General features: G+C 41.6%; 1 protein-coding gene across 1 annotated transcript in view; it reads left to right on the top strand.

Moving 5' to 3' along the window:
* Positions 1-1,666: 1,666 nt before the first annotated feature.
* Positions 1,667-25,424, top strand: part of CYFIP2 (cytoplasmic FMR1 interacting protein 2) — a 77,881-nt gene continuing 54,123 nt past the window's right edge. The window contains exons 1-2 of the mRNA XM_063447757.1: positions 1,667-1,924; positions 20,485-20,552. The gene's annotated coding sequence lies outside the window, so the exon portion shown is untranslated. The remainder of the gene's footprint in view (positions 1,925-20,484; positions 20,553-25,424) is intronic.

Below are 25,424 nucleotides of genomic sequence, written 5' to 3' on the forward strand. Positions count from 1 at the left end.
ATGGTCATGGGCCTGGAGCTGCAGCTCCATCAGCCCCTATGTTAATCCAGCCCTGACCATAGTGGTTATGGTGCCAGAAATGCCCTGGCACCTTACTTGGGTAATCTGTCGCCGGTCACCTCTCTTGGAGCTGGAAGTAACTGTAAGGAGCTTTTGTTAGCTCAGCTGAACTAAGCAATAACTTGCAGGGATGGCTCATTGGCTGATATTTTCAGCTAGGGACTTTCAGCCAATGTTGTGAAGTCATTCACAAATGGTTTAACTACTTACCCTGTAAGGCTCTAGGAACTTATGGCACCACCATACCCACTACAGTGGCTATGGTAAATGGAATTTTCCTTTAACTTATATGTATCTATAATAATAAAAAATATCCATAATAAAATCCAATACATTACACATACTCCAAATACACTTATTATTTCATCAATTCTGTATTACAATCAAAAGCCTTACAAACCTGCTACTATAAAGATACCGGTCTATACAATTGATTTTAATATCCAACTGTAAGTAGATTTTTGTGTTGCATGTATTTAGCTGTATTAACTGAGCTGAGCTATAATGCACTTATTCTAATTCCCTGGTAATAATATTTGGTCTACATTCCCCCAACTCCCAGTCACTCTTGAATTACTCATAACCCTATTGTCTGCTGGACATGTCGTGCATTGACTGTAATTAGACATTAATAGTTTGACCTCTGATGGAGGCTGCCTCTTGTCAATGTATATGTGAGGGTGGAATTATCAGCAGAGCCTTCGCCATCTGTTTCTTTTGCAGCCATATTGAGTTGTTTCTACGGGTTGTGGGAGGAGAGAAAATTTAGAAGAGGGGAGAGAGAGATGGAGGATGGGGTGGGAGACATCAGCCACAGCACAAAACAAGGGACAATAACACTGAGGAAGACAGAGGGGGCTTTCAAATAAAAATCTTAGAGGGAACCAGAAGCTGCTTTGTGTCCAGCCAGCATCCTCCAGAACAGTGTGGCCATATACTGACATCCAGGCTCTGCTCTCAATGGTAGGTGACAAGTTTCAGGCTGCTATTGGGTGACGATGATTTTGTGGTCCTGCTGCTCTCTTTTGGAAATCGGATCTCCCACATACCCTTTGATTTCATTCATCTTTTTCTGTTCTATGGCTAGGATTACAGAAACTGGGCTGGGTGACATCAGATGTCATAAGAGGGTGGGGGGCTTCCTCTGCCCACTTCCATGTTCATCATCTCGTTCTACCCACCGCCTACTCCACAACACTCAGTCTACTTCACAAGGTCTGTAAATACGAGCCAGTATGACTGTATAGTGGCCATGTTTGTATTGCATTCTCTGTGCTACGTTGTATTTCTGTAGAAGAATGGAATCAGCGCATAGTTCCATCACCGGCTATCAGCTGCGCAACATTCTATTTATGCTGTAGCGTGGGAGCACTTATTTGTAAATCAGGCGATCATTTTTCTCTGCTCAACATCTTAACCCTTCGAGAACCATCGCTAAGGATTTGCTAACTGTACTTTCACTCATTGGGTTAATCAAGGCAATGTGCTTCTCATAGCACACCATGCTGTCAGGGGTTAAATACTAGCACTCAGCAGTGTGTTTATGCAGGCCTGGCAGCGGATTCTCCCCTACCCCTCCTTAGCAAGGCTCATTATTGAGCATTATTCTGCGTGTACGCGATGGGCTGTGCAGGCAGCAGGTGCTCAGACAGGAAGGGACGGGCTTAGCTCTGTAGAACTCACTGATTCCTCTCCCTGCTGCTGCTGCTGCTACTGCACATCAAGAACAAACAGCTGCAACCCTGGGGTCTGGCTGCCTGCAACGTTATTATTTTTATTATTATTATTATATCCAGATCCAGCCACATGCTGCCCCTTCCTTTACAGCAGGCAGATCACAACATCACAGGCACTGACTGGATAGGTAAGCCAACATGGTGATATTGCTCTGACTATTCCATGGAAATGGATGCCCATGCAGATCATATATATGTGTATACACACCCACACACAATATACATATATTAATACGCAGACCCGGGCTTATTTAACAAATAATGGATATTCTTTAAACAAGGGTGGGGTAGAAAAGGCTATTTTAATGGTCTTGAGTCATTAAATGATTTGTATCCCCCACTAAGCTTGTTGCATTTCACCCAGTTCCATCATGGTTCTATGGCAACCGAATACGATGAGTGGGGTGTATGAAGGTCATCGCTCGTATTTATTTGCCCCTGGGGTGATGCATCTCTCAGCCTTGCTTCTACACGATTGAGGGTGAAGGGTGTTATCGATGAGAATCTTGCGAATCGATCCAGTAATTATATAACCGATTTTTACAAACAAATGTGTTGGTTATTATAGATTATATCCTCACAGAAATCCTTAAATAAGAGTTGAATACAATCTACGAGATAACATCAAAATATGGCAAAGTGGATTGATATGGTGGGTGTACAGTGAGGCATATAAAATGTTATAGAAGACTGTTATATATTTGTATAAATGCATTATATTTCGTTTCTGTTGCTGAAATGATACCTATTATTCCTGTAGGGAAACAACAGCCAGTGTGTGGTTTTAATTAATTGTGATACACTAATTTAGGAGGAATGGTTTTGCTCTCCTAGTTAGTGATGAGCTGTAATATGCAGGAGAATGGCCTAGTGCTGCAATGTGATGACTTGTGATGAGCTGAAAAATACACAATAAGTTCTGGTGCTGCATTTCTTGTTATGATATGTTTGTTTCTGCACTACAGTGATGCCCTAAGATATGTATGAGAGTACTGCTTTTGCACCCCATGTTAGCTGAAGTATTCAAGACAGAGACTATTTTTTTCTCCCCATTTAAGCTGTATAGAGGCCAGGCCCTGCTCCCCATTTAAGCTGTAGGCCTGATACTGCTCCCCATTTAAGTTGTATAGCGGCCAGGTATTGCTACCCATTTAAACTGTATTGAGACCTGGTACTGCCCCCTATTTAAGCTGTATAAAGGCCTGGTACTGCTCCCCATTAAAGCTGCATGGAAGCCTGGTACTGTTCCCCATTTAATCTGTATAGAGACCTGGTACTGCTCCCCATTTAAGCTGTATAGATGCCTGGTACTGCTCCCTATTTAAGCTGTATAGATGCCTGGTACTGTTTCCCAATTAAGCTGTATAAAGACCTGGTACTGATCCCCATTTAAGCTGTATATTGGCCTGGTACTGAACCCCATTTAAGTTGTATAGAGACCTGGTACTGTTTACCAATTAAGCTGTATAGAGACCTGGTACTGCTCCCCATTTAAGCTTTATAGATGGCTATGTGCTATCTGTTGAAAAGCAAAATACAATATATGTTCTTGCCCTGTATTTGTGATGAGTTAAGGTATGCTGTTAAAGTGCTGGTGCTCAACTCCCTGCTGTGTACTGCGATATGCCGAAAAGGGCTGGGTATTGCACTTTTTATGAAATAATGTATGCTGGAGAGATGCATATTGTAGCACAGTGAGAAAACTAGAGAAATAAATGAGCTTTCTGTTTTTTTGTTTTTTTTAAATCAGAGTAGCATTAGGAAGGTGTGATGCTGCACTTCATGTGATGAAATGAGCTATGCAGAGGCTTCAGGCCTAGGCCTAGGCCTGGATTTTACTTCATCACTGGGGTAAAAACAACTTATTGCCAGAATATGTTGGCGCTACATAAATGGCAATAATAATAAAATAACAAGTATATATTGTGAACGAATATATGTCACCACTTTATGATTAAACCTGCCCTCAATTCCCTAGCAGTCATGAAAAAAAACACTCCAAGCAACCTCACTTATTTTAGGTTCAATGTGCACTTTAGGCTACAGTTGTGGTGGATATTTTGTATTCTTTTTGCAAGTTTTGCTAAGCCCAACCAATTCTGCTTTTCCCTGAAAACTTGTAATGTGATTTTACTCTAATAAAACTGCTGTACATGACATCATGATGTTGGGTTCTGGTAGTTGTAGTTCAGCATTTAAGGTTTGAAGTAAAAATGTGGACAACTGAACTACAGTGTCCAAGATATCCATGCTGTACCCATACACTACTAATTGGATAAACTCAGCAATACTATATACTAGATAGTTTAATGAGTACATGTTTGGCTGAGTAATGTCCTGGTCGGAAAAGAACGGCAAAGCCAGAATATGTGGAGCAAATGTAAGAACTCCAAATGTTGGGCTATATTTTATTATAATTTAATGTTTTACATATATATATATATATATTTTTATTTTTTATTTCTTAGTTTATTTTTATTTCATACAGACTGTGGGTATATTTGCTTTTGGAGTAACTCATAGTTTGGTGACGTTAATGTATAGGGAATGTCTGCACATTATTCTCTCTGTCATTGTCTTTTCGGAGTACAAACTATTCAGACTTGTGTCACTGTCCAAATACTTACGTACTGCACAGTATTTACAAAGAGTCCACTTCATCCTTGTCTATCTCAGCTGATGTCTGACCCTCTGATATTTGTTTTTTTTGTTGTTGTTTTTTTTATTCTTTATTTTTCTTGTGCATGGAGTAACAACAAGCGTGCAGAGCCACAACAGCTGCTGCAGGCATTTTCGTAGCATATTAAACAGCACTTTTTTTTTTTTTTAACATGAAAATATCTGACTTTGTAACATCAGTGGATTGATTTAGTGACGTTTAAGATCATGTTAAATACATGGCATTGCTTTTATGAGAAGGGTTAATATTTATACTTATGCCATATGTACAACAACTTAAATTCTCGCTTAGTTAAGAGTTTTTGAAAAGGATAAAACAAGCTAGGAACATTTTTAAAGCTTATAAACATACTGAATACATGCACGTTTTGCCCGCCTATTATGTTGGCTAAGATAGTAGACATGCTATAATTCCTCTGACATATTAGCAGAATTGTACACATGTTTGCTTAGTGAGCAAGAGAGGCACTTTTAAGGCAGGTAGTAATATTTAGCTTGGTTATGTTTGCCTGAAATCGCGTTGCTATAATGAACTGCCTAGTTTCCTAGCATATATGAAGATAGGCTTGGAATCATGTGGGTCTGTTCTCAAGATTGCATATATGCATGTTTTAAGGTAACAAAGAATAAAATATATTAGATGTTTGTTTACATAGTTAGAGTAATAAAATAAAAGTGCCACTGGGTTGCGTTAAAGGACCACTCTAGGCACCCAGACCACTTCAGCTTAATGAAGTGGTCTGGGTGCCAGGTCCAGCTAGGGTTAACTAATTGTTTTATAAACATAGCAGTTTCAGAGAAACTGCTATGTTTATCAATTAGTTAAGCCTTCCCCTATTTCCTCTAGTGGCTGTCTCACTGACAGCCACTAGAGGCGCTTGCGTGATTCTCACTGTGAAAATCACAGTGAGAGCATGCAAGCGTCCATAGGAAAGCATTATGAATGCTTTCCTATGTGACCGGCTGAATGCGCGCGCAGCTGTTGCCGCGCGTGCGCATTCAGCCGACGGGGAGGAACGGAGGCGGAGAGGAGGAGGAGAGCTCCCCGCCCAGCGCTGGAAAAAGGTAAGTTTTAACCCTTTTCCCCTTTCCACAGCCGGGCGGGAGGGGGTCCCTGAGGGTGGGGGCACCCTCAGGGCACTCTAGTGCCAGGAAAACGAGTATGCTTTCCTGGCACTAGAGTGGTCCTTTAATGTAACTATAACATAGCAAATGCGATAACTGCGGTGTCAAAATGGCAGAAATATGGCTAACTTGCGAGGGAGCAAAATATATAAACATGCTTTGCTGTAGAGTGGTCAGCAGCCTAATCAGCCAATGCCTGCAGGAACTGTCCTTGGCATGCTGGAGGCTAGATTCCGTCTCGTTCATCCGACAACGTCTTTAGAGGCTGGACAGGTGTGCTGGAAGTGAGGACAGGTGAGGTTTTCGGCGGGGAGTGCCGCAAGGAGGTAGGTGTCGTGTGTGGTAGCCCTGCTGCTGTGCGTCAGTAAAACGCTCTTCTTGTTGTCAGCGGTCGGTTCCCGTGACTGTTCCACAGTGTCGCGACCCTGTGATCCCGCTGCGACCCGGCAGATAGTTCCCTGAGGCTTCTTATGGGGTTTTTCGCTGGCGGCCTTTGTTCTTCTGCCTGTGCGGCCCGTGTGTCTTGGGCCTCACCTGTCTCCGTCGATGCTTGGGGGGGCCTTTATGGACCTTCCAGCTGTTCGAGTTAGGTGAGCATCGAGGAGGTTGAGGTGAGTCAGGTGCCATTTTCATGGTTTGCTGTCTGCTCTCGAGCCTCATCCAAAATTTTGCGAACAGCCTGTCCAGTCGGATCTCGAGCGGCTCCAGTAGGACCTGTGTGTTGGAGGCCCACATGGAGTCCGCCATCTTTTTCGTGGCTGGACTGTGCGGTGGTCGCTGTCGGACAGCCCCTCCGTCGCTTGATTGCAGGTAGTGGGTGGCTGGGACCGGGATATCCTCCGCCGGTCCATAAGGGGGCGAACGTGGACCCGGCCTCTCTTTGTAAGCCTTCAGGGGGAGCGGCCGCCTCCCCCGTGCCGGCCATGCTGGTAGGCCTCGGGCTGTGTTGCCGGGTTTTCAGCGGTTGGTGCCTTATATTTGGTGCCATTGTGTAGCCTGCTTCCGCAGCTTCTTGTTAGTAGCCCTTTAGTTAGTTTTGGTGTAGTTTTGTGGCTACTAGTCAATGAACTTTGCCGCATATAACCGGAGCAGCTCTGACTTGCGGGCGCTCAGCTCTGCGTCCAGGCCCCGCCCCCTACATATATTTTTTAAATGATCTAATCAATTAAAAAAGAATGGGCTGACTTCAACAGAAGTGCCCCTTTAAAGTGGCACAGTCACTTTATATTGTTTGATTTTCCATTTCTCATGCCCCTTGTATTTTAAAGATCATACTTCACACTTGTCCACTTGCTTTTTTTTATATTTATCATCTTTTCTTCCTTGTGATGGATCTCAATATCGGAGTGCTGCCATTTTATTCTACTCTGTCCATGATGTTTGAGGTTTACCCTTCTTTTGGTTTATTTTGACCAACAGACTGTGGGCAAATTAGCTTAGCAACTGAAATGTAAAGTAAAATGAGAAAATCTCATCCCTACCTTTAGTATATGATAGGATCCTTCAGCCATATACATACACCTTGGGTCAAACAGTGTTTGAAAATCAGTAGATAGTCTCTATGATCTTCCCTGCTTCACTCCATGCACAGTGCAGTGACATCATCAGACTGACTACCTGTCAAATTCAAACACATTCATCATGGCTGGATGAGAAGTCTAGAAACCCAAGTACTGGTGGCTCTACCAGACAGAATATTAGTATCTCGGCTATGCATTGATGCTTGTCTGTCCATATGATAGGCTTTTCCAAAGGCACTCCTTTACTCTTTACTTTAGTGTGTCTGGCTGTAATATTGTTCCAACTTTCTTTGTCTATCTCAGTTGTCCCTTTCAGCAAGTCACAAAAGCAGACCAGTATTTCTTGAGAAATCTTTGATGTATTATTGGTAGTATCTTAATAGACCGAGAGTTGTTTATAACTATCCAACAGTGCATGGATGTTTTTCTATCATAGCTCTTACTGCAACCATATCAGCAGGATCCATCTTACTTCCTTCGGGGGAAATAATCCTTCCCAGGTAACACTTCCCATTTAAACATCTCACACTTATTGGGTTTTAATTTGGTTACCATACCTTCTTAAATGTTGCAGCACCTTTCTTACATCATTGATGTGGTACCAAAGGACTTACTAAACACTAATGTATCACCGAGGTATGGGATGCAAACATTATTTCTGAGATCTTCCAGGCACTCTTCCATGCAAAGTTGAAAGTCTGCAGTTGCATCAATCAACCCAAAGGGAACAAATCCATTTGTATGACCCCCATGGCATTACATAGGTTGTCAAAGGTCTACTCTCTTTGGCTATGAAACCCTGATGATATGCTTTTCCCTGATCGAGTAAAGATAACCAAGAGTTTTCTCCAAGACTGTTCATAATAACTTGCACAATAGGAATGGGCCGCCAATCTGTTCCTGTTCAGTTCCCTGTAGTCAGTGCACAAACGTAAGCTACCATCCTTTATACGAACATATAACATGGCTGAGGTATAAGGTGAGTTTGACTTTTGCACCTATATTTGTGCAATGAGATCATGCAGTTAATCCTTATTTCCTTGTAAAGGGTTAGTGTCTATCAGTGAAACAGACAACTGCATTTATCTATACAACTACTGTCATCATCAGGTTTGGAGAATGAAGTGGTTTCCTCTTCCAGCATTCGTTATACAGTTTGTTTTTCAGACTCACATATGCCTCGTTTCCACTAAGCGGTGTGGTTCGGGTCAGTACGGTTCGGAAGGGTTAGAATGGTGCAGCCTATTCAGGTGAGCATTTCCACTGCAAGTCGGACTGCCGGGGGCATGCGGGGTTTAGACCAAATGCCTAGCGTGTCATTTGTCATGAGCATTGACGTTTTCATGTCCGCCAATCAATGGATTGTATAGTGTGATACCAGTAGTTCCGCCCTAACCGTACCGTACCATTTCCTATGGACCTACATATAAAGGGGGCCCAGGAATGGTGTGGTTTGGTTCAGTTGTATGGGCCACTTTCACAATGGAAACACTCAAAATAGCGTACCAGACCGTACCGGCCCGAACTGTACCGCTTAGTGGAAACAGGTCATAAGATGGCTCAATTCCACTGGTGGATTCCAAACTGTGTCTGAAGCTTGATTGATTTCATTTGTAACTTGAGGGAACTTTACAGATATTAAGCATTGTTCCTCAAAAAGTGTAGTTGGAGACACAGCATCTATTGGGTGCACTGTGCCTATGACCGTCTTCCGTCTTGCTTGTAATATTACAATCATGGGAAAAAAGAAAGAAAGTACACCATACAAATGCAGTACATGTAGGTTTGTGTGGTTTAATTGTTTTAGGGGACGCAGAATTTACGTTAGTGTTTAAATACTGTGTTCACTAGTTTTTGGTTTACCAGTGGTCTGCATGGCATTCTTCTGAGCAATACAGTGTTGACACGTTGCACGTCACCTCAACTAGAGGTCAGGATTTCTGTTGCCACAATATACACAGGTTTGAGGGGACATTTTTGGGAAACTAGTGACTTCCTGTCTCATGGTTGTGACCCCATTTTGTTTCAAAGGCTAATTCTGTAGGTTGTTGGCACTCGCTTTCTACTGCCAGCTACAAAATGATCACTGCTGCCACATCTATAACAATGAGTACAGTACACATCCAACCCACTTTGCTGGCATCCGAGGCATTTCCTTACGCTATTTAAAGAAGCATGATAGCATTGTGCTGTTAGCCATTGCTGCCATTGCACTGTCTCCGCTCTTTTGTCAGAGGACCGCCAATACCCTTGAATTTCACATGTTTGACTCGCAAGTCACAATATTGAGTCCTCTTTTCACACTCAATCATTTATGCATATTAATCCCCTACTCCCAAAAATGCCTTAGTCAACATCAGACATGAAAATGTCAAGAGTGTGAGAGAGTGGTTAGATTGGTAGCCCTGTGGTGCTTACCAATGTTTAAATGGGGCAGGGTGTGTGTGGGGTAGGGCAGATGTTCTTGGTTGGGCGGGCACATCGGTTATATAGTAAGAAAAAAAATTGGGTATGTCCAATGGGTATGTCTAGGTCTAAGTCGGAGTAGTGTGGCAGGACCTCAGGTCTTCCGATGTCTGTCATTTAGGTCATCACATCCGAACAGGAAACATATTCCAGCCATGGAGTCCAGGTGAGGATACACCCTTATCAGAGTGGCCTTTGAGGGCTGCGGTCATTGATTCCATACTATATAACTCCTCTACTCTGGAGACCCATTGCTGGAGGGTTGGCACCCCCGATTGTTTCCACTTAGTGGGATTTAGGGTTTTAGCAACATCCAGAAGGTGTTTAGTCAGGGATTTCTTATATGTGGATTACTTGTGTGGGTTGTTAAAAATATATATTTTACCCTAGGTTCATCCTGGTTTTTGGCTTTTTCGGTCTCTACTTTTATTGCAGACACTCTATTTTTTGTTCAGTTATTTAGAGCTGATCCACTTTTGTTTTTGTTTAAACAGGTTTTTTTCCTTAAATCTAGGCAACGGACAAGAAAGCTTTGTGGGGTCTTTTTGCTGCTCTGTACTTCTGAGATCAGTTGTTAATTCAATTCAATTGCACCCCTTTCTTGATAATAAGGTCATAGTATTTGTCTTTATATGGTAATGTTTGATTTTCTTTCCAGATAACTACAAAGCTGCATGATGGTGAAATTGCTCTGATTATAGCATCACCAATTTCCCGCACAACAAATTTTCTACTCAATCCATGTTCAATTTGATGAGCCAGACTAAAGAAATAGAGTTTGTCTTTTTGTCCAGGTTCACCATTTTGGCCTGTCTACTTAAACTGTGGTTGACCAGGTGCTGGAAATGTGATTGAACAAGTTGCATTGTGTCATGAGCTATTCACTGCATTCTGTTTCTGTTGCATCAGTTTTTGCAAGGATAATTGTAAAGTGTCAATTTCTTTTTGCATTTTTTCCTGCTCCGTGATCAGTGTTACTAAATAAACAGACATTTGCTTATGTGTCTGGACCACGTGTTGCCCTGAAGCATTTTTCATTGGTCAACTGAAATTCACAACGCTCTGACATGCCCTCATCTTTAAGTTCCTCTAGTACATCCCTCTCTAAATGTCTCTTTATTTCAGAAATAATAATCCAGCATGTTTTATTGCTAAGATTTTCATGCTCTACAAAGTTGACAAATTAACACAATTTTGTGAGATTTTCTTTTGATAATGCATGCAACACTTCTTTTACCGTAAGTTTAAGATCTTCTAACTGATCCATGAGTCACTCGGAATGGAGGTGTGTGTAGTGTGATGCAGAAAATGTCCTTAGCTGATTGCAGCGCTCTTTGTCTAAACGATTTACCTCAGATTGCATGCACTTTCCTCCCTAAATCAACATTCAGTCACTGACCGTGCTCACTATTCCGCTCTCCAAAGCTGAGTTGTGAGGAGAATGACACTAGAGGTAGACTGTCATCACTGGAAGCTGACTCTATGCATTCAATCTCACTGGGGGCCTCCACAATGTAGCGCCTCATTGCCTGATGACAGAATAAAGGTGTTTTTTTAAATTTGTATTTTTTAATTAGGTTGAGATCAACATTAACAATTATGCAATGCGTTCAGTTAGATACATAAAGAATAGAATTGCCATCTTGATGGCCCTAACTGGGGCTACTGTGTTGCCGCTGTGGTGTATGTAAGTATATAAGCATATAGGTATATAATCATATAAGTATGTCGGCATCCGGGTCCCGGTAAGGGATGTCTTGTGAGGTCGCTGTAGTGTCGCAACGTGGTTATCTAGCACGTCTAGATGTGGGCGGCAGTGCCGGGGTAGTGATTAGTTCTTTGGGTCAGGTGAACCTGTTCATTACAATGTTATAGGTATGTCCACACGTTAGTCCGGTTTACCAGAGGGGGCCCCTGTTAGTCCCGGTCTGTGTTCGGTCTTTTTTCTCTGCAGGTGGTCGCGACTCTGTGGCTCTTGGTGCTGGAGTCAGTCTCTTGACTTTAAAACTAGGTGGTCTGCTCCGTGCTTTGTCAGTGTCGCTGGGGTCTTCTGTTGTCTCTGGTAGGTGAAGAGCGTCTTTGGTTAGCCAGGTGGACAAACCCACCTTTTGCATGAAGGTCTCCGGATCGTCCTCTGAGGTTAGTTGCATGCTCTCCCCCCCTATTTCTGTTAGGAGGGAGCCCTCCACTCCCCAGCGGTACCTTATTCCTGAGTCTCTCATTTTTCTGGCAATGGGTGCTAGTCTTCTTTTCTCTGCAAGGACTGTAAATGGTATGTCAGAGAATATTGCCACTTTGTGTCCTTCGTGAATGATTGCTCCCATTTCCCTGGATCTTGAAACAATCACCGACCTTGCCGATACATCTTGGGTCAGCATGATGATGTCCCTGGGTGCGTCGCTCGGGGCTGCCGTCGACTTCCGCACTCAGAAAACCGCAGAGATCTGTGGCTTGTCGCCTCTGCCTCCCACACCCATGGTTGTTATTAGCGTATGTATGTAGGGCAGGAGCTGCTCATTGGTAACCGTTTCCGGGACACCCTTGAGACGGAGGTTTTTTAGTCGGTTCCGTGCCTCTATTGTGGTCACTGTGCGTTTTAGCTGCTGCACCTGAGAGGTTAACTTGGCCAGGTGAGTATCTGTGGTTTGCCGGGTGTGTTCTCTGGTTGCTTCACGCTTTTCCAGTGCATGGACTCTCTGGTGCACCTCCTCCACTTCTGTTTGGACTTTCTTAAGGTCCGCTCCCCATAGAGTTCTTAGTTCCGTTAGGAGCCTTTTAATGTCCCCTTTTGTGGAGGGTGTCTCATCCTCTTCTGACTCTGACTGGCGAGGCCTCTGATGCCTCATGTGTGCAGCGGGCCTTGGGCGCCATCTTTGTGGTCTGCGGCTTCGACGGCCTCTCAAAGGAGGTTCTGATATCTGGCTGGAGGGGACCGGCAGGTCCGTGAGCCTCCTTATTTTTTCGCCCCATAGTCTCTGTTGAGGAATAGTCGTGTCATGGGCTGTGTTGTTCGTGGCTTATTATTGCTTATCTTAGGCCTTAGCGGAGCTCAGGTAGGAGAAGTCTGCTCTGTTTCGCTGTTGGCCACGCCCCAATAAAGGTGGTTTTAATAACAAGGACAAACAACTGCTACTTCTCTGCCACATATGTCTATGTCTTTAACAAATTATTTATTTAACATATAGAAAAGAAAAACATAAGTGAAACATTTTATACACGATCTACACGATCCACCATTTTGTAAAAAAAACAAACAAAACATATTTCTCACCTCTAACAAACATTTCAGCAGTTTTCCCTTTTTCCCATAGGGACAAACAATTGCTGCTGCCCTGCCACAAAATTATAAGCTATATCTGAGCAGCTTGGCCGCACCCCCTAACTGGCAAACACTTTCAAGGGAAAAGTAATAGAACACTACCTGGAACAATTCCAACAGACATTAACAATCACTTGACAATAATCACATAAAAATTACTGTATGCCCATTTTCTCTTTCTCTCTTTCTTCCTTTCTCCACTTCTCTCTTTCATTTTCAGCTGTAATTAACATCCACCTCACTGAATACAATATGGATTAAAGTGTCACTGCCACCCGCCCCTCCCCCCCACCTCCTTGAAAAATGAAATACCCATACGAGAGATATACTGAGACAAAGTAGGGGCTACTTTTTCTCAGTATTGTTCCTCCACCTGCCACTTCTTGACACTGGACCGAGCTACCATCATCAAGAAGTGTCAAATCCTCCACTGTTGCAGTGATATGGCTTTGTCTATAGGGGATCCCACAGTCTCACAGGATCCTCCATAGACTGCAAAGCTGTACTCTCGCGTAGTGATGACAGCTGTGCCAGGAGCTGCAGAGGACCCGCCAAGAGAAGATGGCGGCAACAACGAGGGACAGGTTCACCCCCCGAGGCACTGGACACCGAGCAGCAATGTCATCGTCTGGGGTCTTTGCAAATTCTGCAAAGTCCCCAGACGGTGACATTGTCACTTTAAGTGGTGATCCCCATTCTTCCTATCTTTGACATGGTATTTATATTGGGTTGAGTGGAGTTAGGAGATGAATAGTGAGTTTAATATTTTTTTGTTTTTATATATTTACGTTTTAGCAGGGATTTGTTGTACTTGGAAAGCTCTCTAAGTAGAGCATTAAAGTGGCACTGTCACCATTTCGGATCCTTGTACCGTTATGAAATGCTCAGATTGTTTAATGAGGTGGCAAAGGCGTTTTAAATACCATGTAAAAAAAAAAAAAGAGAGATAAATTAACATCCAATGACTTAAAAAGCAGACAAGGTTATTCACTAACGTGAGAATTCAAAGTAAATTTCAAATATTAGGCCAAAGCAGCAGAAACTAAATCATAGTTGACTTAGAAAATGTTTCCAGTTGGGCTATATTGGATTTCAATCTGATATTTACTTTGAATTCTCATTTTAGTGAGTAGTGATAGTATTTAATAATAGTGTTTGCTTTAGCACAACAAGTTATCCCCTGCACCCCTTGGGGTTAAGGATGGGATAATGTTTCATAACATTTGCTTAAAATCTCTAGTGAGAACTTTTTTTGTTGTCAATCTTTCTTTTATTAAGGCACGTGTGATGGGTACATAAAAAAGAAAGGGAAATGCAAGGATTTTCACAGAGTAGGGTTAATATAGCAATAACATTGTTAGTTACATTTCCATGCTTTCAATGCCTCATTTTTTATATTAATTTGTAAGTCGCTGAACGTAAGCTGAGCCTAAAGCAAGAATGGGTAATACAGTAGCAGGTAGTCGTGTGTTTGCAGTAGCTTTTAACATGAATACGTATGCACAGGTATATCTGCTTGCGTTTATATATCTATCGCTGTATCTAGATGGCTTGGCCTGTGTACATTTTGGTAAGTCGGAGTTAGTAGTGCGGATTCACTCGGATGCATCGCTTGGACAGGTTAAGTAGTCGAAAAGTTAATGCAGGTCTGCATAGAGTATCAGGTCTGCGTCTGGCAAGTGGGTTGTGAGATGGATAGTGGTGTCAGTGTTAGAACGTAGATATAGTTGTGTACTGGCTGGTCACGTTGTTCGCACTGGGGCTCTGCTGCCTATCCGTCGTTGTCAATTACTCGTGGCTCAGTTATGTCGGTACTGGGTGCTCATGTGTGAGTTAGGCGGCCCGGCGCCACGGTGGTCATAGGGCAGGTAGGCTGAACTGTGTGATCTGTGCTGGAGTGGTTTGTCCTGTTATATGCAGTCTGGGTCAGTGTCTGGCGCGTAAAGCGTGTACATGGTCTGGTCTTCCTGGTGGCTGCGTCAGGCTGTTAGCTGAGGACATAGCAAAATCACACCCCCTGGTGCCTAGCGCTAGCGTTGCCCGCACAGACTACCATACGTGAAACAATACAAAACACAATATGCTAGGTTAATAATGCTAGGTTAATAATAGTACTCATTACGTGAAGCCATATTGGTTAGAGTCCACGTCAAGTATGTCATGCACAGCCCCATAACTTGCGTGGGTTGAGGTCTCATTAGTTCAGCACTGAGCAGTCCTAGAGGGGTATAGCCCAGACTGGTGTCGTTAAACCATGCGATCCAACCAGTGGGTATCCAGTGCCAGTCCTTATTTCCGTGCGCCGTCTCTTCCAACTTGATTTTTAAGGCTCCTGAGTTCACCGATTCCTCTAGCAGGTGCTGACGGCTCCGGTTTCCGTGGGGCTTTTCCACCTCCGAGGGCCGCTTGTCTTCGGCCTGAGGCCTTAGTAGGCACTCGTGCCCTTGTGCCATTGATCCCATCTCCAGGATCGTGGGCCCAGGGTTCCGCCGGATGCAGAACTTCTCCCTGGGGATATGGCAGGCTACGGAGGGATTCCTCCAGGTGAGTGCCCAGCTCAGAAGAAGAGTGAGCGGGTCTCTCGGTAGTGGTATCCACGTGTGCGTTGTTTTAGGAGCGCCTTGCGCCCGGAGAGTCCCCGGGTTCAGAGACCATTGCCTGGTATCGGGCAATTGTTGCACTGCGTCCCATGTGCCAGGTCAGGGAATGGCTGCACTTACTATGCTCAGCGATGCAGGTCTCGCGCACATGGCCGCCGCCATCTTAGCTGTGGGTCTTGGGTCTGCGCGTCGGCATATCAGTGCTTCCGAGTGTGGCTTTATGGCGTGGACCGGGATCACCCCCCCGGTCCAAAGGGGGGGGGAACAGGACCGGGTCCGCAGGTAGTCCACGTGTGTCGGGCTCCGTCGGGCAGGATAGTGTCGCGGCGGCCGTCCGCTTCACTCACCGCCAGGACAGGTCCCGCCTGATGCAGCGGGCCCCTTCCTCCGAGGGACTGCAACTCCGTGAGCAAGCCTCACCCCAGCTCAGGTAGCCCGGTTACTTCGTGGGTCGCAGTTTTGAGCCGGCAATTTCTCTCAGAATCCGGTGTTATAGGCTACATGTGCCGCCATTTGCAGGAGCCGAACCGCCCTGCGACCGCTCAGCTCGGCGGCCCGGCCCCGCCCCCCTCTAGTGAGAACTTTAAACACATGAAAAAAAACTAAACCACAGTCATGCAAAACTGCACACAGACAACTAAATAGGGGACAATAAGTAAACATTGGCCTTCATTAGGATGTGCCTAGGCACACATAACATACCCCTTGCACACACCTGTGATTAATTCAATGAATGTTTAAAAGAACATGATAGAGTTAGCCCATGCCACTTTGGTCTCTGTGGGTAAGCTCCACCTCTTTACCTGAGATCATCAGTGTAGATGATCTCAGCCAATGCAAAGCTTTCCCATAGGAAGGCATTGGGAGGTTAGTGCGCATCTGCAGGAAAACTCAGTGTTGCAACAATCAGATGGTCTCTTGGGAACTTCTGATCAAAATAGCCGATTTTCATTCTGTAGTGGCTGTCACTCATTTCAACCCTGCAGTGTAAACATTGCGGTTCCGGCAGAACAGCAATGTTTCCAGTTGCAGGGTTAAAACGACAGCGGCATGAAACCCAGATGACTTAATTGAGATGCAGTGGTAGGAGTGCCTATAGTGTCCCTTTAAGCTCATGTTTAAAAGACACACTTTTTTTTACTGAGCTGAGATACACAGGAATAAGCTTGGTGTTATATACATGTTATGGTCCCACTGCTGTTTTTATAAGCTGTAATGCAAGCATAGTCCTTCAGTAGAGAGTGGTCTGTCTCTGCACGCCTTGCATTGCAGTGAAAGATGCAGAAGGGACATGCCAATGGATTTGATACTATAGTCAAGCCCCTACTCACAAACGACAAAACGACACAATGTCACATTATTTGTATTAGTGCATGTTTAGTCCAATCCCAAAATACCCTTTTTGTTTAATTGGTTGTGTAAGGTATAACTTTCCTTGGTGCAGCAAGCCTTAGTCTTCTTACATTCTTTAGTACACTGGTAGAAAAGCACAGATTTATAAATGCACACATGGAGTAAGCATATATCGCTGAAGCAGTGTTTTGTAACTCAAAATATCAAATGTTGTTTGAAAGCGAAGTTCTACATGTAATGAAATCCTCCATTCAGGATAAGCTAGGATAAAAATTAAAGTGTTACTCTAACCATTTTAACAATTTTTGAAAAACCTAATTTTTTTACTTTACAATGCCCTAGTGGGCATTATTCATTATGTCCCTTACGCATAGAAACGCATTTCACGGGACTGATTCACTGGCTCAGGGCTCAGAGTGCATGTGCGCAATCTCAGCCTGGTAAAGAGGGAGAGAAAGATGGGGTGGACGGAGAGGAGTTAAAAGAAAAAAAAAACACGCTGTATGCTCTGACATAATTTTTGCACAGAATTGACTTTAGATAATCCAGAACGGAGTTCCAGGCTGCCTAACACACAAATAGTCCCAAGTGCAAAAGTGCAAATTTCTCTGGATTTGCAAAATTTCAAGTAAAAACACTGCACCACCACGACCAATTCTAAAAGCAGAAGTGGCTATGGGGGTTGAAGTAAGTTACCCTTTATTAATATTTCATTTAGGGTTAAGCAGTTGTCTGCATATTTAACACTTATCATGGAATGCATTGCGAACATTAAAAATATACAAACGAACATCCAAACAGGAAGAGGATGCAAGGTGCATGCTTTAAAATAAACCATTAGAAAAAAAATTATTAACTTATATTAGCGTTTTTCTTTTTAAACACTGCCTTTTTTTAGAGAAAAGGCAGTGTTTACATTGATGCCTAGTTATACCTCTTGTTGAAGTCACTCAGACAGCCACTAGAAGTGCTTCATATCTCAGCGCTGCACAATGTGAAGCACCTACATTCAGCATCTCCACACTTTGCATAGAGATGCTGAACGTTCCCTATAGAGATGCATTGATTCAGTGCATCTCTATGTGGAGCATAGCGTTTTGCTGTGCATACTCAATAGCCTCCCAATGCATTCCTATGGAAAAACATTGGATTGGCTGAAATAATCAAGATTGAAGACACCTTTTCAGCGCGATTGGTCAAAACTGCAGCTTCAGGACTATTGTGTGAGGAATACATGTTTGTAAAGTGTGCCTTTAACTTTTGATCTTTCTTAATTTTCTGATTAACTGTGGACAGTCTGTGAACATCTCACATTCAACAGAATTCACATTTTAGTTAATCCATATTGCTCTTTAGAAAATGAATTTTTTTTTTAACACTAATTCATAGCATATACTGACAATAACGCCTCACAGAAGCAGAATTCAAGCACAAATAGGCCATAGGAAGCATATTGAGCAAATGCAGAATCCATCCGGAACAGTCTTGGGATAATCCCAGATGGTAGAATAATGGTGAAAAATAAATGCTGAATTAAAGAAAACAAAAGAAGTCACTTTTAGAAAAAATTTAGAACTCTTTAATAGATATGAACAGATTACATGTTAAAAATAAAAGACACTCCCCAGAGATTATTTTAGATATATCCAGATATGATGCATCTCCATCTTGAATTAGCATTTATGCTCCTCAGGGCAATTGGACTCATCTCCCTGTGGGAGATATATTTTGAAGAATTCCTGAACGGTGAGGTATGGGAAGAAATGTGGGTAGTAGCTGCAAAATTCTTGATTTTTGATTTTGAAGGAGCAGCGCTACAAGATGCTGATAAAGTGACATTTTACCCCAGTAACATTGGCTCACGTGTGCGAGCAGCACAGATATTTTCTGGAGAAACTGTGGGATTAGAAGCATATTTGTTTCCATGTGTGGTGAAGATGCCTTAAAGCTAAACATTTTTGTAACATAAGCAAAACATCTGAAGTGAAATTCTGGATAATCCAGTAGACTTGCCTCTGTGGACATACTTGCTGTTAAAACCAGTGAAAGGGTACCCTTTTCATGATAACAAATTTATAACTAAATTCACCCTGACTGCTCGGATTGTTGGTGGATACAAGAGCTTCCTAACTTCGCAAGCTGAGAGATAAATGTCTGACAGAGATAGGGGTGCTATTACAACTTTTAAAACTGTTTGTTCACCCTGGTTAAACTATAACCTGGGTTATCATTTTCAGTGGGGATTTCTTATCTGTGGGGAGTTAGCTTTGCGAATAGGTGGGGGACTAGGAGAGTTGCCCCTAAAGTCTATTAATTTCTTCCTTCCATCCTTTTTTTTATTTTTTATTATTTATTATAATATATATATATATATATATGATGCCCTGGTTTCCAGGGTGATTGGCCTACTTTTAGAACAGCACACTTTGACAAGGCTCTCCCATAGTGACAAAATTAACTTTAACTGTTGTTACTTATCAAAGATACTGATGTGATTTTTCCCCCCACTAAATACTTAGCAACTTGTGGAACTTTGTTACAAAATAGCAAGTAGTAATCTCCCCACCTATATTCATATCGCTAAAGTCAGTGGTCAAAAGGGTAATTCTGACAGTAATGAAAAGGTCCAATGCCTACAAGAATACATCTGTTTACAAATTGAAACAAAGGAAAGCTGAGAGTTCAATGGAGAATGCACAATATATCAGCAAAATGCTGACACACTGAAAGGTTTCAACTGCTTTTGGGTATTTTTGTCAGTTATTTGTTTGTTTGTTTTTGTCTTTTTCCTTGTTTTAATTATTATCCATATAATGCATTAAAATGTGGTGTCAGCTGCAGCTTAGTATGTTCCTATAGGGCACAGGGCAGACGTTTCTAAAAAAAAAATAATAATAAAGTCATAGCAAAGCATTTGAAGGGCACCAGAGCTTATTGGAAAATCTATCCACAAAAATCTATCCACAAACTATGGATAGCCATCGGTGTTGAAGCCTTTTCATTTCTAATGTTTCCCATAACAACTGCTACAGTTCATTCAAAAGGTTATGCTGCTATGTGTTTATAAGCATCTTCCCCCTTTATTTTTTGTCAAACCATCTTGGAGTGCTTTGACAAAAAAAGGTCCTTTCAGCACCCAGGGCCTGTTCCCTCTTCAGCCTCTCTGTTAATAGATATATAGGGACAGGGATACTACGGTGTTAGAAATACAGGTTTGTAGCTCAGTAGTATTGTGAAGGCTACCTGGTTGCATCTATGAGAATCATTCGGGGATCTCTGTAAGTTTGCCACTTTTTAAATTTGCTTTGGGTTTAATCAAGGTCTCTCATCAATGTTATCTAGGTTGGATGAAATTCTGCATAATTAATGTGGCTAAGATGGTGGCGGTCCCTGGCTTCCAGCAAGACTGCTGGTTTATATCAAACATTCAGAAATTGGTTGATGTTAAATCAGAGTATAGCACCAGGACACTCTACGTAACATAATCAGTGCAGTAGTTATGTCTCTAAGAGTGCCCCTTTAATAGTACCTCTTATTGCTGTAAATATTTAGCCAGTACAGAGTGCAATAAACACAAGTGTTTTTCTCAGTATTAAAAGAATACTTTACTGTTTTATGTTTTTCAGATTAATCAATGGTTCTGCAGTTTTGAAGATCTCTTCCCTGGGCCATTTGTGTCAGTTATTTTTTTCAGGTAAAATTCAAACAGCTTAAATTTTATAGAATTGTTAAATTGACATATCAATGCAAAAAAAAATGTTAGTACTTTATGTGAAATAGCTGTAACAAATGCTTTTGTCAAAGGTATCGCCATAGCAACATACCATAAAGGATTTGAATGTGTGGGCGGCTTCTACACAAATGCAAATTACTTAGTTACCAGGAACACCCCATCTGAGTGCCAGAGCAGAGGGCAAAGCAGTGTATTGTCCTGCAACGCCTCTGGTATTTGAGGTTTCTCAAATTAGTGTTACTTACATAGTTACATAGCTAATAAGAGACATGCGTCCATCAAGTTCTGCCTTTTTCATGTAATTAGTATATTTTAGTGTGTTCAGAGACCTAGTGACAGAGTTTTGTTCGAAATGAGTTATTTCCAGCTGAGCAGGATGTGTGCGTGGATGTATCAGTAAGTTTGACCTTTTTTTCAGTGCTGTTATAAATAAATATTTGAAGGTGCTGAATGGGTCAGTATGGCTGCCAGGTTAAAGAACACTCCAAGCAGTCTGCTGTAGTGGTTATGGTGCAAGGAGTGCCTGATGCCCTCCGACAAGAAGTAGTCAAATAATATATGAACAGTTTGACAACTTACAAAAAGGGTCTGCTGGTATGTGGGCTTAGCTCTGTGCTCCAGCTTTTAGACTACAGAGGAGATTGGATCCTAGCAGACCTCAGGTAAGTTTTTAAACCATTCGCAAATGCTTTGACTATTTACCATTGGGGAGCTCCAGGGTACACATACCTTGTATCATGACCACAACAGCAGGCTGTATAGGTTACGTGGTGGTTAGTGTGTTCTTTTAACTAAGGACCAATGAAGAAATCATTTCATCATAACAATCTAATTTATACACATCCTGTATTTCAACAGTGTTCTATTCATTTAGTGACAGCAGAGCTATATAACGCTGAAAAATGCTGAATATTTGTTATGGCACAGGGCATTTAAGGGCCAGACTGGCATAATGGTTTTAAATGTCATTGGCTCATAAGATGCTAATACTTTCTAGTGATGTGGATGTTTTGACTAGAAGCTCATTTCCAGCCGTGTTTCACTTAATCTACTAAACATTGATCAGCGTTAATAAAAAGCAATCATCACTTTAATCTAGAAAGACTCTTTCTTCATATAGTCCACTGAGTCAAATGGGCTAGAGTAAATACCACAAAGTGGCGATTGAAGGGTTATTCTAAGAAAAAAAAAAGTTTTATTATTCCTTAAGTGCACTGTTTAGTACACTGTGTAGGTAGTCCTCTCCCATAATAGGTATCCCATAAAATCCTTTACTATAACCACTACAGAAAGTTGAAAAACAAAAGGCTTGGTCTGTGCAGGATTTTTGTGCAGCATGGGTGAATTGGGTGAGGGTAGCTGCAGCATAGCTGCTGTCAGGTTACAGAGTAGTCTCCACTTCCCAAGTGATGAGTGGAACTGCTCTTTGGGATGAATAGTACCTATAAACTGCAGTTGTGCAGGGTTCAAGGGATACAGGGGTATGGGAGGATTCTACTGCAGCTATGCTAAACACTACACTCTGGGAAACTTTAAAGAAGATATGCATGTTTCTTAGTTTGTAATTTTATTTTTAAAAGGAAAACTCCAAGCACCATAACTATTGCAAATTGATGTAGTGGTTATGGTGCCAGGAGCGCCTTGGTGCCATCACAGTGTAATTTAATTTCAACCGTTATAATGGTTTCATAGCTGATGTTCTCATCCAGTGAGATAGAGCTGATAATCTTAGCCAATAAGAGTCGTCCGGCGTGACCCCCCTGTAGAGGATTCTGAATAGCTCCTATATAAGAGATGAGGAGGCTGGACAGCATTTCTTCTAGTTTTAACTAATTTCCTAACTGAACCCAATAGCCAGGGCTGCAAAATGTAACTGTACTACAATACAAGTTTAAAGCCACTTAGTTCATTGCATAAGGAGTGAAACGCAGCTAAACGTCAATTGTTTAAAGGTACAAACACAAAGTACTATATATAAAACAAGAGGCAAAACAGTTGATTTTGAAGTGCTTTGTTAGTCTGCAGGCTGGGAGGGAAATATATCAAAGCAAAACAGGTGATATTTTGGGTGCAAAGTGTATGATTGTGAGGCATTCCTCTGGTTTTCTTAATTCTCCGTATTTAGAATATTGTCCCAGAATAGCACCGGCTTTTGCTTTGATAAATCTCCCCCAATGTCTGTGAGAGAGGTGATAGTAATTAGACACATAAAGGGTTATTCTCTAAAGAGAGGATTCAAAGTAGAAACAAAATGAATTTCAAATATAAGGCCAAAGGAGCTGAACTCGAAGCATAGCTGAATTAGGGAAATTCACTTTCAATCCTCACGTTAGTGAACAACCTTGGCAATGGGGTATGTTTAAAAATCAGTTCTGGGACATGATTCACAAAATGTGGGGGATCACCATGGAAACCAATTGAATATTTGTGCACGACATCAAATACCTCAGTTTTGTTTTTTATGCTACTACAGTCCTTTAATATGCTACAGGAGAGGGATTATATATTCCAAAATTCTAATATCTTAGCAGAGTCGACAAGGATATGTTCTCACAGTTGAAATGGATACCCATGTTTAAAAATAGGTTAAAGGGTTACTCCAAGCACCACCACCACTTCACTTCAGTGTTTTGAAGTGCTCATGGTGCTTGGAATCAGTATGCACAGCGTTTCGGTATGACACGCAGCACCTACTGAGATATTAATTGATGCTGCTGGAAGTGTAATTCCGCCCCCAGAACCATCAATAGTATATCATTAACCAATGAGCTACCGGCAGGATTGGCATCTGGCTTCTGCAAATCTGCAAAAGCTGGATGTCATAAACCTGTTGCAGAGGAGACATAGTGTTTGTCGTGACCCAGGTAAGATAGCAGATTTTTGTAAAATGGTTTCCCCCATTACCTAGGAACTGTGCCAGGGAATGGGACATTCAGGAGATACAGTGCTATATATTTCTTTCTAAACTCAGCCAATATCACCCCAGCTGAGGGTAAAAGCATGTAATGAAACAAGTAAGGCATTCTTATTTTAGAGACCCTATTCAAACTTAAATATACTTTTAATGCAGTATGTTAGTAAAATAATTAGACCTTTAATGCGTTTTTCAAGTGTTATGTTAACAAAGAAGGTGATAAATGCAGGATATAACAGTAAAGTTGCAATGCATATAAAGAGCATAAATAGTGGTAACAAAATTTGCATGAAGGATACATTTATGAATTGTAAATCAAATTAGAAAGCTGGATACAATCTTTATCCCAAAAAAGACCTGATGAAGTGTCAGATTGCAGGAAAAGAATCACTGTAGAATCACATATAAAAAGCAATAAGAAAAAAACAAACCAAATTAAATCATAAGTAACCAAATAAATGTATTCGCTCTGTTAAAGCCACATACTATCTAGTAGAGTTAAACAAGTGACAAATAGAATAATAAAGGTGAGATACAACGAAACCGATCTAAGACAGAAATCGTTTTACTTTTCAGGAAAAGATAGAAAGAGCTCAGAAAAAGAAAGCAAATAATCAAGCCATGGTTGACAGATTTTGTTATGTTTAACTTTCAGACTTAAGGCTGATTATTGAATTTCTTACATAGATCTAATTCTTTTCACAAGAGAAATCCACTGTTCTAGAATTTGTACCTTAATTTGTTTCCACGTTGCATGGATCAGAGGATTAATAGATCCAATGAGGTGGGCTGGAAGATAATTTTTATGCTTGGACAGCACAATAAGATCTGGAAGGGGAAAAGAGTATCATAAATGAAAAAAAAAAAAAAAATCAGACATCCTTCCCAGAAGGCTGAATGCCAACACAATGCCAACAGATGTGCTTTGGAATGCAAACATATCAAAAATACGTTACAGTGATGTATAACTGTATTCTTAAATTTAGTATAAAACCTAAAAAAAAGAGTTAAGGGACACTCCACTTGCCAAATAATAAAAAAAATTAAAAAAACACTGTTCAGTAGACATACTCCAAATGAAAACATTTTAAATATGCATTTATTTTAATTGGGGGTATAGCTAAGACAGTTTGCGATAGCTACAGATATCTTGTCTGCAGTCTTGTCAAGCCCTCCCCTTTTTCCCCACCCAGACTTTCTGTGAATGTCCAATCACAGACTCAGATCAACAAGAAGTCTTTTCAAGGCAGGTACTGCGGGCAATTACCTGCCTTTTGAGTTCAGCTCTACTAAGCTAAGCAAACTAGACAGTAACAGGGACAGTTGTCTGGTTAACAGCCCAGGAGTGCAACACATTTAATTTGTAAAAGTGACCATTTCTATTGAAATCCGTGCTTTTTGTAAAATGAGAAAATAGTACACACTCTTCACACATAAAGCATTTCAACAAGCTAAAGGGCTTTAGGGGTTCAGAGTGTCCATTTAAAGAACAGTTTCCACTTGCTTCCACATGTTATCATTTACATGGGAAGTTTCTCAAATCCAGTAATTGTTCAGTATTCTTAAAAACACAGTTTGAGATCCACTGATTTTGAGAATCAAACACTTGCATAGATTGTTTATCCAATGCTGTTTTGTCTCTGTACATCTACGAAATTCTGTTAGTCTTGTGTCTCTGCAGTCACATGCTTTTTAATTTATTTTTTTGCAGAAATAGCCACCCACTGCAGTATCAGGTTTTTTTTTTTTATTGTTTAACTTAAACCTGTGTAAATTCCTCAGTTTCCTTAGGGCTTTGCTTTGTGTATTTTTATGCAGGGTGAGCAATACCATGAGAAGTAATTTGCATTGAATGTGCATAGTGCATTTGTGGTGTATGGGGAAATATAGTGGTATCATGTGATTAAACATGGTACAGG

The sequence above is a fragment of the Pelobates fuscus genome, chromosome 3, assembly GCF_036172605.1.
Source record: "Pelobates fuscus isolate aPelFus1 chromosome 3, aPelFus1.pri, whole genome shotgun sequence".
Taxonomy (NCBI): domain Eukaryota; kingdom Metazoa; phylum Chordata; class Amphibia; order Anura; family Pelobatidae; genus Pelobates; species Pelobates fuscus.